Consider the following 17,230-nt stretch of genomic DNA (forward strand, 5'->3'; position numbering starts at 1 on the left):
AGACAGGGTCCTGAAAAAGGGATGTTTCTTTTTTTGCTGAGTTTACATTTACATTTTAGTCATTTAGCAGAAACTTTAATCCAAAGAAACTTCCAGTCAGTGCATTGAAAAAATTGGTTACATGATTTGGGGTGGCAGGTAGTCTAGTGGTTAGAGCGTTGGGCCAGTAACCGATCGGTTGCTAGAGCATATCCCAGAGCTGACAAGGTAAAAATCTGTCATTCTTCCCCTAATCAAGGCAGTTAACCCACTGTTCCTAGGCCGTCATTGTAAATAAGAATTTGTTCTTAACTGACTTGCCTAGTTAAATAAAAATACTTGTATAGGAAGCCAGTAGGCCTATCATTGGCCTTCCTTCCCCCTAACAGCCAATCAAAAGAAATCATCACAAATACTGAGTGACAGTAATGCTTCAACCCTTCCCATGGCCTCAAACTCTCAGTTCCGTTGCACCATTTAAATGTGTTATAAGAGATCTGGTTGCCCCTCTGTGCTACTGAGGGTTGAACCCAGGTCAGTGTGTGTGGTGTGTGTGTTTGCTGAGGCCTCATGTTCAGGGGTTATCATGTGTTGCTATGTGGGAACACTTTAGGGAGCAGGGAGTTTAGACTAAGCCATCAATTGACAGACACAGACAGACACACACACACACAGAGACTTCTCTGTGTATGTGTATTGTATGGAGGGGTGACAGGGTTGCTGTGTGAGGCCACTTAAGGGGTTAGACTGGGCTATCTGTTGAATGGAGGGATGACAGTAAACTGTAAGCAGTGTAACTCAGTACTCCCTGACTGCTGCTAGAAGCCGATCAGTCTCGTTTTGTTAAGAGATACTAATGGTTGAGTCTGGACAAGTTGGGCTAAAGCCAATCTATCTGCTGCTCGTATGTTAGGGTGACATCGAGATCCACTGTTATTGAATTTCATATTTTCTGAGTCATGTATTTTCTGCCTACCCTTGGATTGTTTGATATAGTAGTGTGGGTATTACAGTTTTTTACAATCACTTTGGCACTCATTTCAGAACCTTGGTCATTTTTCAAAACTCTAGACACAAAACTCAAAACGGTCATCACTTGTAACACAGGCTGTCCAATGTTCAAAACATTGCATTGTGCATTCATATCTTTACAGAAACCTTGCACTTGCAGAATCCTTGGTTCAAATAACTCGTTTTTTCAATTGCTAACAAGCATCCGTCAATACTGAAGCCACTTTTTCAAAACTCTTCACAGTCTGCATTACCAACATGCATCTTGGCCAAACAGTTCATCTTACCTCCAAAACTCACTCAAACCACCAAAACACTTCATACATGTCTCAAAATAAGCTCGTTCGACCACAACACTGGCAACAATTGTCACTCAGAAAGCATACGCTGTCACTCAGAAAGCATACGCTGTCACTCAGAATACACTGACCTAAAAATCACTAACATTACATACATTAACTTCTCTTTGAAGTTTGAATGATTTTTTACATAAATCAGTATTTAATTATTGAATAAGAATAACACCTTTTCACTTTATTGACTGTACTAAAGTTTATGTAACAAGAATTAATCAGAAATGCAGCAATTTGCTTAAATAGCCTTTATTTTTTCTATATCTTTGCATATAGTCATTTACTTGTGAAAAATAAAAAGTTGAAACAAAAACAAATTCCTGAAAAAACTATAACATAGTAGTATAATAGTATAATCACTTGTACTGGGCGGCAGGTAGCCTAGTGGTTAGAGGCAGGTAGCCTAGTGGTTAGAGGCAGGTAGCCTAGTGGTTAGAGGCAGGTAGCCTAGTGGTTAGAGGCAGGTAGCCTAATGGTTAGAGGCAGGTAGCCTAGTGGTTAGAGGCAGGTAGCCTAATGGTTAGAGGCAGGTAGCCTAGTGGTTAGAGGCAGGTAGCCTAGTGGTTAGAGGCAGGTAGCCTAGTGGTTAGAGGCAGGTAGCCTAATGGTTAGAGGCAGGTAGCCTAGTGGTTAGAGGCAGGTAGCCTAGTGGTTAGAGGCAGGTAGCCTAGTGGTTAGAGGCAGGTAGCCTAGTGGTTAGAGGCAGGTAGCCTAGTGGTTAGAGGCAGGTAGCCTAGTGGTTAGAGGCAGGTAGCCTAGTGGTTAGAGGCAGGTAGCCTAGTGGTTAGAGGCAGGTAGCCTAATGGTTAGAGGCAGGTAGCCTAGTGGTTAGAGGCAGGTAGCCTAGTGGTTAGAGGCAGGTAGCATAGTGGTTAGAGGCAGGTAGCATAGTGGTTAGAGGCAGGTAGCCTAGTGGTTAGAGGCAGGTAGCCTAGTGGTTAGAGGCAGGTAGCCTAGTGGTTAGAGGCAGGTAGCCTAGTGGTTAGAGGCAGGTAGCCTAGTGGTTAGAGGCAGGTAGCCTAGTGGTTAGAGGCAGGTAGCCTAGTGGTTAGAGGCAGGTAGCCTAGTGGTTAGAGGCAGGTAGCCTAGTGGTTAGAGGCAGGTAGCCATATGGTTAGAGGCAGGTAGCCTAGTGGTTAGAGCATTGAAATAGTAACCAAAAGGTTGCTAGAACGAATCCCTGAGCTGACAAGGTAAAAATCTGTCCTTCTGCCCCTGAACAAGGCAGTTTACCCACTGTTTCAATCTGGTTACTGCAGAAATGCACAACATTTGCCATCATTCTGTTTTGAATGCGTTTTTAAGTTTTGGAAACAGTGTGGTAGCATTTGAAAACGAGCTGCAAATATATAGTTTTGCAGGTGGTGGAGTGAATGAGAAAATGTTAATGGATTTCAGAGAATGTGGTCATTGAATTCATTTTGTGTGAAAGCAATGAAAAATTATTCAGTTTGGTCCACATACACTTCTGTTTCGCTGACTGTGTGAAGAGTTTTGACAATGTGACTTCAGTTTTGACCAATGCATTTTAGCAATTGAATTTCAATTTTTTTTTATCATGAAATACCATAGGAACATTAATTTAGATTACCTACACACGAGATACCGATAGTTTCACTGTGTAGTGTTTCTTACAATCATTAAATATTGTAGTACAAAATATGTAATATGTTTCATTATGGTACTACACGTAAATACATCACTGTAAAAGGACAATTAGAGAGAATACTACAGACACAGTGGAATCATTGAACAAAATCAGAAATTTATTGATGAAATACAATAAAATCACAACACTGGTTTCTTTCAATCAGAGCAAAAATAATTAGCTACAAAAAAGAAAAGAACTACAGTAAAACGGCAACTACAGTGTTCTTCACCTGGCTTACTGTAAAAAGCAAAACAAAGGTTGATTACTGTACTTCTATATTTCCATCAACCCTGTCTTGTGGATTCAGCCACAGGTTCTCATCCACATCACAATGGATGTTTTCATTAGCCAAACATCTTGGGAAGAAACATTGGGCATGGCGAATCCAGGCCTGACACTGGTCTGCCGTGATGTCATTGCATGCGTCATCCATGGCCTGGAGAAGGGTGGCTTGTTCGTCCTCACGAACCTATTATATACCTTCCACCTCAATGTGGAGAAGAATGTCTCAATCGGGTTAAGGAAAGGAGACTATGGGGGTAAGTACATGGTGGATGGGCCTGAAACCATGCTTGCACCATTTGAGCATGGCGGAACCTGACATTATGAAAAATAAAGGAGCTCTAGGAGCTCAGATGCAAAACATGTTATGTCCAACGTTTCGACAGACAAGCTGTCTTCATCAGGGTATAATGACTGACACTGCGGGGTGACTCGTTTATATAGTGTCAAAGGACACACAGGTGTCTGTAATCATGGCCGGGTGTGGCCTGATATCATTGGTTAATTCTCATATATTAAAATAGCATACAAAAAACATAAATGGATAGCGTATGATCATAGATACAATTGGGCTACATAGGCCTACAAACATTTATAACAGCAAAATCACAATAATCACAAGAATGGCTTCAGATCAAAGTTTCGGAGCATCGTAGCACCATTAGGTGTAAAAACTCAACTTACCCACTTTTTGGAAGCAAACCACTCGATTTCGTCCCTACGTTATATTGGCATCGAACATGTCACCCTCCCTAGGAGAGGGGGTGACCTCGATAATTTATTGTTAAAAAGAGAGGCTGCCTGGATCTTTAATTTAAAGACCCTTGCTCCCTTCAGTCTCAACATAGACTTTGATCTACTCTTTTAATATATGAGAATTAACCAATGATATCAGGCCACACCCGGCCATGATTACAGACACCTGTGTGTGTCCTTTGACACTATATAAACGAGTCACCCCGCAGTGTTTGTCATTATACCCTGATGAAGACAGCTTGTCTGTTGAAACGTTGGACATAAACATTTTTGCATCTGAGCTCCTAGAGTGTGCGGCTCTCCTTTAATTTTTCAAGTGTTCTACTCCGCTAGCCAGCACCTCGCCTAAATATGTGTGCATTTCTTTTGCCTCTAGGAACCTGACATTATCCCACACAATGACATAGGTCACACCATCAGCTCTACAGACCGGATTTAGCTCATCAAGGAAGGTTACAAGGAGAGCTGCATTATATGATCCAATACAAGGTCTGCGTCCCACCACACCATCTTCCGATATAGCCGCACACATGGTGATGTTTGCCCCACGTTGTCCAGGTACTTGGATGGTTGCCCGCTGGCCAGTGAAATTCCGACCTCTCCTCCTTGTCTTGGCCAGGTTGAAGCCTGCCTCATCCAAAAAGAGGAATTTGTGATGGTTTTCATCAGCATCCAGCTCCATCACTCTCTAAAAAGACATTTTGGAAAGAGAATTATTGATTACAATGATGTAGAATTTTGGGGGAATTTTTCACAACAGGCATCTTGAAACTGAACATACCTGAAGATACTCAGTCCTCAGTTGCTTCACTCTGTCTGTATTTCTTTCAAAAGGCACACAATATAGCTGTTTTAGAGACACCTGGTGTCTTTTCAGCATGCGGGCAATAGTTGGCAAACCTATGGCTTCCACATTGTTGAACATGTCGTCATTGTCCAAGATGTGCTGCCGAATTTCTGTAAGGCGAATATAATTTCTGGCCCGAACCAAATTGACCACAGCCGGCTCTTGTTGGTCAGTCAGAATTTTGCCTCTGCCTCCCCTATTTGGCCTAGTCTCAATTCTGCAGGGAAAATTACAGTAAGAACACATTTAGTCACATCACCTACTCTGTGGTACACATTGGCATGCAGTATACTGTACAGTCATTTGACAATTGAGAGTAGCCTAATGTTTAGTGCATGCTGAAGACTTAGCGGTTCTCATTGCGGAAAGTTCTGATGATTGAGGCCACGGTTGATCTTCTGAGGTTTGGTTGAGTCATTGTAGCTGCCTCAGTCATTGTCATGCCATGATTTACGACATGGTCTACAACTATTGCTCGGGTTTCATTGGACACTCTTTGCTGTTGCTGCCGCTGTCTTGGTCCGTGGTCTTGTCCTCTATCACGTTCCCCCACACCTCTCAAACGAGGCCCATGAGATAATGTAGTCCAATTGGTTCATGTTCCACAGTAATGGGTGTCAATGGATCTCATTATCCTGAAACTTTCATGATCTAAACATGGAATATTGTTTGTCAGTTTCCATAAAACTATGCATTAAGAGTAATGCAACAGTTACTTATCATTTTGAGCAGTTGTATCAATTGATAGTTAGATCATTGTAATGAAATGAATAGACAGTCATCTCAGATGTAATGTGTGAATTGCATTTTGAAATGGTAATACTTTGATGTTAAGTTGTCATTTTGAACAGGTGATTTTAGTTCAATGAACAAATGATCTTAGCTTTATGTGTATTGTATCCAAGCAATTGGAAAAAGTGTTAGAGTTTTGAAAAATGACATCAAGATTCTGAAATTAGTGCCAAAGTGATTGTAAAAACTATATTTGACCACAATTGTATGTCAGCTCACATTAGATGTTCAGTTTAAAATACAACAGGGAACCCAGACTTATTTATTTTCTTGTCTCACGGTGATGTCTGTCATGGGGGGTTGGCTGGTGGTTCCAGCTTTTTGGTTTTGGTCTTTTGGTGTTGAAGCCATGGAATCCAAGCTCTGTGTGGTCTAATGACAGTTAGCTACCTCTCCTACACACTGTTGAAAAGGTGTATGTAGGGCAGCAGAAGCTGTGTTCTTCCAGAGGCTCAAGCTGTGATGTGATGAAGTTCTGTCTGTCTGTCTGTCTGTCTGTCTGTCTGTCTGTCTGTCTGTCTGTCTGTCTGTCTGTCTGTCTGTCTGTCTGTCTGTCTGTCTGTCTGTCTGTCTGTCTGTCTGTCTGTCTGTCTGTCTGTCTGTCTGTCTGTCTGTCTGTCTGTCTGTCTGTCTGTCTGTCTGTCTGACTGACTGACTGACTGACTGACTGACTGTCTGACTGTGTCAGGATGTTGCAGAGTCCTCTCTTCTGTCTGTCCTCTGATTTCCGACACTCCACTATCCTAAACACACAACAACATGCATGAATCACAAGGTGTTTATGGCTGCAGTGTTTTAAATGAGGAAAACTGAAATAGGAAATTCAGGAAAGGGAGGGCTTACCCAATGATTCCTGTGGGGATGAGGAGGAGGGCTCCGAACAGGAAGGGGAATTTGTTTTTGTTTTTGTTATCTCTTACTTTTTTCTTACTTTTGCTTTTTTTGGTATTTTCTTAAACCTGTGTTGTTGGTTAAGGGCTTGTTAAGGATGTCTGTAAGTAAGAATTTCACTGTAAGGTCTACACCTGTTGTATTCGACGCATGTGACAAATACAATTTGATTTGATTTGATTCGTGATGTGCAGGGTGGCTGCGTAGAAAGAGTTAAAGAGGCCGCTGGCCACCAGGGATCACAGCCCCTTCACACAGGCCACCGAAGCAAACAACTCACCTGAAACACAAAGGACATAGAGGATGTCTGTAATACTTAAAGCATATTCTTATGAAATGTTATGCTACATTATGAACATTTATAGCACCTTATAGATGTAGTCATGAAACTGTATACATGAGAGGCCGTGACATATTGAGAACTTATTCCAGCTAAGGGCCCTCATTTGAAAGCTCTCTCTCAACTTGTTCTTCAGGCCCCACCAGCTTGGACAGCTTGGCCCTGATGACTGGAGTGGCTGCCATGTAGAGGAAGCACAGCCCATAGCCTGTTAGAAAAGGGGAGTGGATACACATTTACCTGTTAAAGGTACACTATGGAAGTTTACTTGGGTATTTTCCATGTATTAATCTATCACCATCACTAGAGGGCAGTGAATAAGCGAAGAGTTTTGCGACCTTTACCCAGCTGTGTGTTTTCTGTGGAGGAAACAAGACAGGAGGAGAGAGAAAACAGAACTCCTCCAGGGCATGCTTATTGATCTATTACTCTGGGAGACATGTGTTTTACTGTGTGATACTAGAGCATTTCCCCCTGTGCACTGTTCTCCAGACACACCACCAGATAATACTGCTGACTTATTCTGTTGCTAGCTGAGCCAAGAACACATGTTCATAACAATAAAGACATCTAGTAAACTCTAAACTGATGTAATGATGACATTTGAACTGATTTTGTCTTCTGGGATAGCCTCTCACCTGTGAGCATGAGTTCAGTAGTGTTGGCCAGTGAGATGACCACCAGGCCGGTCATGTTTGAGGCCAGTCCCACCAGAGACACCCAGGAGTTCTCTAGGCATCTCTGCAAGGTCCTTAACTCCAGGAGGCTGCTGAGGTAGGCCAGGTTCTGGGCTGCAGACCCCCAGCCGATCAGCCGTGGGCCCCAGCACAGCGGAGAGCTCAGCTCATACAGAACATACAGCTTGCCAAAGTGGACCACCACCAGGAAGAAGCAGGAGGTGTAGAGCCACAGTTTGTACCTCCTCCATTTTGTGTAACTGCCAGCCTCGGTGGGGTTGCCAAGTACAGAGTCGAGGTGGTAGACGGCGCGGTGGTGGCGCGTGGTGAAGAGTTTGGCACTGGGGTCAGGGGTGACGGACTTGGGTACACACAGGTAGGCATAGAGGGCAGCAGCCAGGTTAGTGACCAGCACCAGCCAGAATGTGTCAATGTACCTGGGGAGGAAAAGTCCCCATGAGAAGTATAAGTGTTATCCAGTTACATTACTATATCACAAGTTTAGACGCGTATAAACATACTGTAATCAAAGTATGAATTGAAGAAGAATAAGACAATGATATGTTTTCAGTCCACAGATAGCTAGCGACCTTGGGCCATCTTAACGTTGAATAACCTACCCTTGTGCCTGTCACCACTGCCCCCCTATGATTCTGGCCAGCATGCCAGCCAGTCCCAGATAGGCCTCCAGCACTGCCACACTGAAGGTCTGAGAGGCCCTGTCGCTGATATCAGCCACATAGGCAAAGCAAAATGTCTGGATGGTGTTGAAGTCGCCTGAGAGTAAGGATGAGTTAGTTGATTCATCGATAAGCCATGTCCCCAGCCAGCCCAACCACTCACTGGACCCATATGTTCACTTGGCTACACATGACTCTCTCTAATATCAATATGCCTCGTCCATTACTGTCCTGGTTAGTGATTACTGTCTTATTTCACTGTAGAGCCTCTAGCCCTGCTCAATATGCCTGAACCAACCATTTAGCCCCACTTCCCACATATCTGGTGACATCACCTGGTTTAAACATCTCTAGAGACTGTATCTCTCTCATCATTACTCAATGCCTAGGTTTACCTCCAATGTACTCACATCCTACCTTACCTTTGTCTGTACACTATGCCTTGAATCTATGCTATCGTGCCCAGAAACCTGCTCCTTTACTCTCTGTTCCGAATGTGCTAGACGGCCAGTTGGTATAGCCTTTAGCCGTACCCTTATCCTACTTCTCCTCTGTTCCTCTGGTGATGTGGAGGTTAATCCAGGTCCTGCAGTGCCTAGCTCCACTCCCCAGGTGCTCTCATTTGTTGAATTCTGTAACCGTAAAAGCCTTGGTTTCATGCATGTTAACATTAGAAGACTACTCCCTAAGTTTGTTTTACTCACTGCTTTAGCACACTCTGCCAACCCGGATGTCTTAGCAGTGTCTGAATCCTGGCTTAGGAAACCACCAAAAACCCTGAAATCTCCATCGCTAACTACAACATTTTCCGCCAAGATAGAACTGCCAAAGGGGGCGGTGTTGCAATCTACTGCAAAGATAGCCTGCAGAGTTACTATCCAAGTCTGTACCCAAACAATTCGAGCTTTTACTTCTAAAAATTCACCTTTCCAGAAACAAGTCTCTCACTGTTGCTGCTTGCTATAGACCTCCCTCTGCCCCCAGCTGTGCCCTCGATACCATATGTGAATTGATTGCCCCTCCATCTATCTTCTGAGCTCGTGCTACTAGGTGACCTAAACTGGGACATGCTTAACACCCCGGCCATCCTACAATCTAAGCGTGATGCCCTCAATCTCACACAAATTATCAATGAACCTACCAGGTACAACCCCAAATCCGTAAACACGGGCACCCTCATAGATGTCATCCTAACTAACTTGCCCTCCAAATACACCTCTGCTGTTTTCAATCAAGATCTCAGCGATCACTGCCTCAGTGCCTGCATCCGTAATGGGTCAGCGACCAAACGACCATCCCTCATCACTGTCAGACGCTCCCTAAAACACTTCTGCGAGCAGGCCTTTCTAATCGACCTGGCCGGGTTATCCTGGAATGATATTGACCTCATCCCGTCAGTAGATGACGCCTGGTTATTCTTTAAATGTGCCTTACTCACCATCTTAAATAAGCATGCCCCACTCAAAAAATGTTGAACTAAGAATAGATATAGTCCTAGGTTCACTCCTGACCTGTCTGCCCTTGACCAGCACAAAACATCCAAATATACACAGGCAGTTAGAAAAGCTAAGGCTAGCGTTTTCAAACAGAAATTTGCATCCTGTAATACTAACTCAAAAAAGTTCTGGGACACTGTAAAGTCCATAGAGAATAAGAGCACCTCCTCCCAGCTGCCCACTGCTCTGAGGCTAGGAAACACTGTTACCACCGATAAATCCACTATAATTGATCATTTCAATAAGCATTTCTCTACGGCTGGCCATGCTTTCCACCTGGCTACCCCTACCCCGGTCAACTGCCTGGCACCCCCCACAGCAACCCGCCAATGCCCCCACCCTTTCTCCTTCACCCAAATCCAGATAGCTGATGTTCTGAAAGAGCTGCAAAATCTGGACCCATACAAATCAGCCGGGCTAGACAATCTGGACCCTCTCTTTCTAAATGTATCTGCCGAAATTGTTGCAACCCCTATTACTAGCCTGTTCAACCTCTCTTTCGTATCGTCTGAGATTCCCAAAGATTGGAAAGCTGCCGCGGTCATCCCCCTCTTCAAAGGGGGTGACACTCTAGACCCAAACTGCTACAGACCTATATCTATCCTACCCGGTCTTTCTAAAGTCTTCGAAAGCCAAGTTAACAAACAGATTACCAACCATTTCGAATCCCACCGTACCTTCTCCGCTATGCAATATGGTTTCCGAGCTGGTCATGGGTGCACTTCAGCCACGCTCAAGGTCCTAAACGACATCATAACCGCCATCGATAAGAGACATTACCGTGCAGCCGTCTTCATCGACCTGGCCAAGGCTTTCGACTCTGTCAATCACCACATTCTTATTGGCAGACTCGACAGCCTTGGTTTCTCAAATGATTGCCTCGCCTGGTTTACCAACTACTTCTCTGATAGCGTTCAGTGTGACAAATTGGAGGGCCTGTTGTCCGGACCTCTGGCAGTCTCTATGGGTGTGCCACAGGGTTCAATTCTCGGGCTGACTCTCTTCTCTGTATACATCAATGATGTTGTTTTGCTGCTGGTGATTCTCTGATCCACCTCTACGCAGACAACACCATTCTGTATACTTCTGGCCCCTCTTTGGACACTGTGTTAACTCACCTCCAGACGAGCTTCAATGCCATACAACTCTCCTTCCGTGGCCTCCAACTGCTCTTAAACGCAAGTAAAACTAAATGCATGCTATTCAATCGATCACTGCCCGCACCTGCTCGCCAGTCCAGCATCACTACTCTGGACGGCTCTGACTTAGAATACGTGGACAACTACAAATACCTGGGTGTCTGGTTAGACTGTAAACTCTCCTTCCAGACTCACATTAAGCATCTCCAATCCAAAATTAAATCTAGAATCGGCTTCCTATATCACAACAAAGCATCCTTCACTCATGCTGCAAAACATACCCTCGTAAAACTGACCATCCTACCGATCCACGACTTCGGTGATGTCATCTATAAAATAGCCTCCAACACTCTACTCAACAAACTGGATGCAGTCTTTCACAGTGCCATCCGTTTTGTCACCAAAGCCCCATACACTACCCACCATTGCAACCTGTACGCTCTCGTTGGTTGGCCCTCGCTTCATACTCGTCGCCAAACCCACTGGCTACAGGTTATCTACAAGTCTCTGCTAGGTAAAGCCCCGCCTTATCTCAGCTCACTGGTCACCATAGCAGCACCCACTCGTAGAACTCGCTCCAGCAGGTATATCTCACTGGTCACCCCCAAAGCCAATTCCTCCTTTGGTCGTCTTTCCTTCCAGTACTCTGCTGCCAATAACTGGAACGAACTGCAAAAATCTCTGAAGCTGAAGACTCACATCTCCCTCACTAGCTTTAAGCACCAGCTGTAAGAGCAGCTCACAGATCACTGCACCTGTACATAGCCCATCTGTAAACAGCCCATCTATCTACCTACCGCATCCCCATACTGTATTTATTTATTTATCTTGCTCCTTTGCACCCCAGTATCTCTACTTGCACATTCATCTTCTGCACATCTACCATTCCAGTGTTTAATTGCTATATTGTAATTACTTCGTCACCATGGCCTATTTATTGCCTTAACTTACCTCATTTGCACTCACTGTATATAGACTTTTTGTTTTCTTTTGTTCTGCTGTATTATTGACTGTATGTTTTGTTTATTCCATGTGTAACTCTGTGTTGTTGTATGTGTCAAACTGCTACGCTTTATCTTGGCCAGGTCGCAGTTGCAAATGAGAACTTGTTCTCAACTAGCCTACCTGGTTAAATAACGGTGAAATAAATAAATAAAAATAAAAGTCAGTCAAGGGTGCCCACAATGATAAAGCAGATTAATTGGTTAATCGGCACTAGCAACTAATTGATTCTGGACTGGAGCGTGGACCTCAGTTCATCTTTCAATCACCCACGTGGGTATATGCTCCTAAAAACCAATTGGTTTTGAATGATGAACTCTAGTCCAGTTAGTACTGGTAATGCAGCTTAAAGTTGGTTACCAACCACCATATAAAGTCCAAAGAAGCTGAAGAAGAAGCCTGAAGGAGGAGAGGACCTTGAGCCTATCAGGTTAAATATCAACCCAATCTTTATATCCCAGGACAAATTAGCTAGCAACAGCAAACTTGCTAGCTAAATTGCCATTCATGTTTAATGTTTTTCGACCTGTCCCCAAATTAATATAGTTGGTTCAGAGTTTGTTTTGATATTTCAACCTGCGTGTCCTGAACGCGTCTGGTGTGGGTGGACAAGACCGCACACGCATGCGGTCTGGTCAGCATGTAATGGTCTCGAGATCGCTCCATCTGGACAAAGCTTTAAACTGCACCTCGAGCTTTTGTTGCTTTCTGATTTCAGGACAATTCCAAGGTATCAGAGTCACACAGATGTCACTTTAAAATGAATGAAACAAAAACCAATGATTGCAAAGTTAAACAAACCACACACCTCTATGCACAAGGACTACTTTTAACAATTTCCACTGAAAAATGTACAAAAATACATTTACTTGAAGAACAGTGCAGATGCAATGTTTGATAACAAAATTATGGTTTCTGCTGTCAAAGATTTTTTAGAAGTAACCCAAAATAGACCACAGCCTGTAGTCTCCAACGTAAGCAAATTAATCATAGCGGACAGAACAAGCAAGGAAGTGAGCAGAGCAAAGCACAAGCTCGCGAGAGCCTATTGGTGCATTCTAGCATGTATTTGAATATTTCCGTTAGAGAACGCCTACTTTGTGAAGTGCAGTGTGCAATAACTCGCCCATGCACTCCTTCTAAACAACGCAATTTATTGACACTTTGGCAAAGGGTAAACTCTACAAAACGTTGTCTACTCTGTTCATAACAGATTCTAGTTTTGGAAACAGAAACATTTATTGAGATCAAATGCTTAATCGATGAGAAAATGTGAAGAATGTCGGCCAAAATCCATCTTGCTCCATTTTCCGACTGCCACTGGGCTTCCTCTCAACATCATATTTGGTAGTGAGTGGAAAAGCCAACCAAATGCTTCACATTTATACATCCGGTGAAATATTTGTCTCATTGTTTTATTTGTGGTGCTGTCATTCTGTTACCAAACTTTGCATTTGCACTGTTCTTCAAGTAAATGTGTTTTTGTAAAATGTTCCGTGGGAATTGTTAAAAGTAGACCTGGTCCTTGTGCATAGAGTTGTATGGTTAATTTAACTTTGCAATCATTGGTTTTGGTTTGACATACATTTTAAATAGAAAAATCGGAGGCTTTGTCCCTCTGTTACCTTGGAATTTCCCATCAACAAATTGTCACAATGTCACCACATGCATTTGTTTTATTTCATCAAGTAATTTCAAAATAATGGTCAAACATTTAGACATTTAATCTACGAATGATTACACATTCTGCACTCTTTATGTTATTAGATATTATTACACATGTAGCCTTATAATAGCTTAACAGGCCTAGATCATTGCAGAAACTGACATTTATTAAAAAAGTTTCTTAAAAATATATTTGTTGCTATAAAATCCAAGTCTGTTTTTTCCCCTCTAACAATTGATTTTATGAGCTTAATTTATCAAAATACATGTTAAAGGGGCAATCTGCAGTTCAAACAACTACAAAGGTTCACCCGTCACTGTTTAAAACATTTGGGAAACACCTGAGGGACGGGGCTGGAAAAATGTAATCACGTTCTCAAATTCATAGACAGAGTTATTGATACAAGGACTGTCCATGATCCATTATACCAAAATAATAGTTTTAACCATGTTTTGAGGCCATACAGTGTTTGTTTACAAACAATGGAGTAAAAGAAGCTTATATTTTGGATTCTGGTGGGGTATGACAGTTGTACTCATGAGACATTAATACATTTTCAAGAATCAATGGAAATACACTGAGTGTACAAAACATTAGGAACACCTGTGTTTCCCATGTCATAGACTGACCAGGTGAATCTAGGGCAAAGCTATGATCCCTTATTGATGTAACCTGTTAAATCCACTTCAATCAGTGTAGATGGAGGGGAGGAGACAGGTTAAAGAAGGACTTTTAAGCCTTGAGACAATTGAGACATGGATTGTGTATGTGTACCATTCAGAGGGTGAATGGGCAAGACAAAGATTTAACTGCCTTTGAACGTGGTATGGTAGTAGATGACAGGCGCACCGGTTTGAGTGTGTTAAGAACTGCAACGCTGCTTGGATTTTCATGCTCAAGGGTTTCCCATATCAAGAATGGTCCACCAGCCAAAGGACATCCAGCCAACTTGACACAACTGTGGGAAGCATTGGAGTCAACATGGGCCAGCATCCCTGTGGAACACTTCCGACATCTTGTAGAGTCCATGCCCTGACTAACTGAGACTGTTCTGAGGGCAAAAGGGGGTGCAACTCAATATTAGGAATGTGTTCTTAATGTTTTGTACACTCAGTGTATACGTTATCAATTTAAAAGTCCAAAAATAGATGTACCACTCGCAAATTGACCTTTTTAAAGTATTACACTGAAAATAACTTTATTGGGTGATGATTTATCATTTTCAATAACCTTCTGGATGCTGTCACAGTATTGCCTTAGCTTTAATGTGCTACAAGTTGATACAGGTATTTGTGTAGGTATTTGATACAGGTCCAATTCTGCTCTCTTTTTGCCAAAGTTTAAATCGGTTTATTTGCATAAAAAGGAATTTTCATCCTGCATGTGCCCTCACATGTTTCACCAATCCCTCTCAGAAATATCCTCACATATCCTGTTGTATTAAAGATGCATTACATAAAATTTCCAAGTAATGTCTACGATACAGTATCCGTACATTAAAGGCACAGAATTCCAGAACATCATTTGAAACGAGTTTACTATCAGAATTGCCTAAATAACCCAAAATTAAGCAATCAATCATATCGATGAAAAAGTACTTTCCATTATTGCAATTCAAATTCCACTATTTCTGAGGACAAAAGGTTTGTTGGGAGAAAGGGACCTTTGACTTCCAGCTACAGCAATTGAAGTGCACTGTTAAACAGGTCATATAAAAATGTTTCTTTATAACTCAACTGGAATTTGTGCTGAAGAGTAATTTCAACCCAATTCAAGGCTGCATTGTGCAATACAGTGTTTATGTAAAGTACAATTTATGTAACATTGTCTTGACATGGGAGAGTTGACATGAAAACTCTTACTTTTCCTTGGTTTACTTATTGTGGTACACACACACACACACACACACACACACACACACACACACACACACACACACACACACACACACACACACACACACACACACACACACACACACACACACACACACACACACACACACACACACACACACACACACACACACACACACACACACACACACACACACACACACACACACACACACACACACACACACACACACACACACACACACACACACACACACACACACACACGGCTGTCTTCTGTGGAAATGGACCAAGGTGCAGCAGGTTGCGTGTTCATCATGATAATTTATTAAATAAACGTGAACACGGGAAAAACAATAAACAAAAGAGAACAACAGACCGACAGTTTTACAGGCTAAGTACTTACATACAGCAGTGCAAAATCAACTACCCACAAAACCAAGTGACAAACATACTCCTACATATATGACTCCCAATCAGGAACAACGATCCCCAGCTGTTCCTGATCAGGAGTCACAAGACCAACACAGAACACAAGACTGCCACGTCCTGACCCCAAAACTACAACAACAGCTCCATCTGCTGGTCAGGACGTGACAGTACCCCCCCCTCAAGGTGCAGACCCCGGAATGCACCTAACAACGAAAAAAACACCAACAAACAAAATCCCCAACAAAACCCATAAACAATAACCCCTAAACAATAAGGGAGGGAAGGGAGGGTGGCTGCCGTCAACGACGGCACTGTGCTACACCCTCCCTCCCCAACCCACCTATCCTGGAGGTGGCTCCGGTGCAGGACGTGGACCCTGCTCCACCCTCGGCGTCGCCCACTTCGGTGGAGCCGATAGCTGCGCCAGGCAGACGGACCCCTCGAGCCGGGCCGGGGGACAGGAGGGCCCCTCGGGCTGGGCCGGGGGACAGGAGGGCCCCTCGGGCTGGGCCGGGGGACAGGAGGGCCCCTCGGGCTGGGCCGGGGGGCAGGAGGGCCCCTCGGGCTGGGCCGGAAGGCATGCGGGCCCCTCGGGCTGGGCCGGAAGGCATGCGGGCCACTCGGGCTGGGCCGGAAGGCATGCGGGCCACTCGGGCTGGGCCGGAAGGCATGCGGGCCACTCGGGCTGGGACCGGAAGGCATGCGGGCCACTCGGGCTGGACCGGAGGGCAGGAGGACCACTCGGGCTGGACCGGAGGGCAGGAGGACCACTCGGGCTGGACCGAAGGGCAGGAGGACCCCTCGGGCTGATCCTGACAGGCCGGGCACCCTGGCAGATCAGGGCAGGCGGGCACCTCTGGCAGAACCGGGCAGTCCGGCCACTCTGGCAGAACAGGGCAGTCCGGCCACTCTGGCAGAACAGGGCAGTCCGGCCACTCTGGCAGAACAGGGCAGTCCGGCCACTCTGGCAGAACAGGGCAGTCCGGCCACTCTGGCAGAACAGGGCAGTCCGGCCACTCTGGCAGAACAGGGCAGTCCAGCCACTCTGGCAGAACAGGGCAGTCCGGCCACTCTGGCAGAACAGGGCAGTCCGGCCACTCCGGCAGAACAGGGCAGTCCGGCCACTCCGGCAGAACAGGGCAGTCCGGCCACTCCGGCAGAACAGGGCAGTCCGGCCACTCCGCAGAACAGGGCAGTCCGGCCACTCCGGCAGAACAGGGCAGTCCGGCCACTCCGGCAGAACAGGGCAGTCCGGCCACTCCGGCAGAACAGGGCAGTCCGGCCACTCCGGCAGAACAGGGCAGTCCGGCCACTCCGGCAGAACAGGGCAGTCCGGCCACTCCGGCAGAACAGGGCAGTCCGGCCACTCCGGCAGTTCAG

The 17,230-nt window shown here is 44.6% G+C and overlaps 1 pseudogene; it reads right to left on the reverse strand.

Annotated features, from left to right (window-relative positions):
• Window positions 1-5,090: 5,090 nt before the first annotated feature.
• On the reverse strand, window positions 5,091-8,607 carry LOC106581022 (proton-coupled folate transporter-like; annotated as a pseudogene).
• Between the last annotated feature and the right edge of the window lie 8,623 nt (window positions 8,608-17,230).

The sequence above is a fragment of the Salmo salar genome, chromosome ssa20 (assembly GCF_905237065.1).
Source record: "Salmo salar chromosome ssa20, Ssal_v3.1, whole genome shotgun sequence".
NCBI lineage: Eukaryota > Metazoa > Chordata > Actinopteri > Salmoniformes > Salmonidae > Salmo > Salmo salar.